Here is a 671-nt window from a genome sequence, read left to right as displayed (position 1 = left end):
TTGGCGTTCCTCGATACTGCCCGAGCTGTTTACAAAGCGCACGAGGTTGAGCGAATGAGCACAAACAACAAAACTTCCGGCGAGTCAGCACACAGCGGCTGGTCTTTGGCGCGTGCTCTCTGCTTTCGACTTCAGCATTTATATTTCCCAAAACTGGGGGAAATATTTCACTATTCTTAAAATCGGATTACTATCCACGGCCGTTCGCTCGCTAAACATGGCAACAGAATCCGGGACAGATTAAATCGGCTGCAATGAATTCACGTCCTAGCAATTTTCCGTTTGTGAATCTATTGGTCATTCTAGAAGCGATGCTCACTTGTTTATGTTCTCCTCTCGCCCCTCTTATACAGTGGTATAGCTAAAGGGGGTTGGATTCGAAAGAAAAATTATGATAAACAATCGGAAATTACGAAGATAGATGAATCAATATCTTTAATCATATATACAATTCATCTACTATTTTATAATATTTCCATAGAAGAGATGTCTTTACTCGTCATTGTAGAATGTAATAATATCAAGCAGCAGAAAAGGTACGTTATTTTTTGTTAAAAAAGCAAATACTTGCTTGAGTTTATATGAGTAAATAAATGTATTTAGTACGTTTCTTCATCAAACCTAAAATATGTAGGGGGCCGTCTAGGGATGTAACCCCTAGAGCCAGAGTG

General features: G+C 39.3%; 1 protein-coding gene across 1 annotated transcript in view; it reads right to left on the bottom strand.

Moving 5' to 3' along the window:
* Window positions 1–671, bottom strand: part of LOC119581935 (metabotropic glutamate receptor 8-like) — a gene marked incomplete at its 5' end in the record, with an annotated part of 173067 nt that overhangs the window by 150747 nt on the left and 21649 nt on the right.

This window comes from Penaeus monodon, chromosome 15, assembly GCF_015228065.2.
Source record: "Penaeus monodon isolate SGIC_2016 chromosome 15, NSTDA_Pmon_1, whole genome shotgun sequence".
Classification (NCBI taxonomy): Eukaryota; Metazoa; Arthropoda; class Malacostraca; order Decapoda; family Penaeidae; genus Penaeus; species Penaeus monodon.
This window is presented reverse-complemented; position numbering and strand designations above follow the sequence as displayed.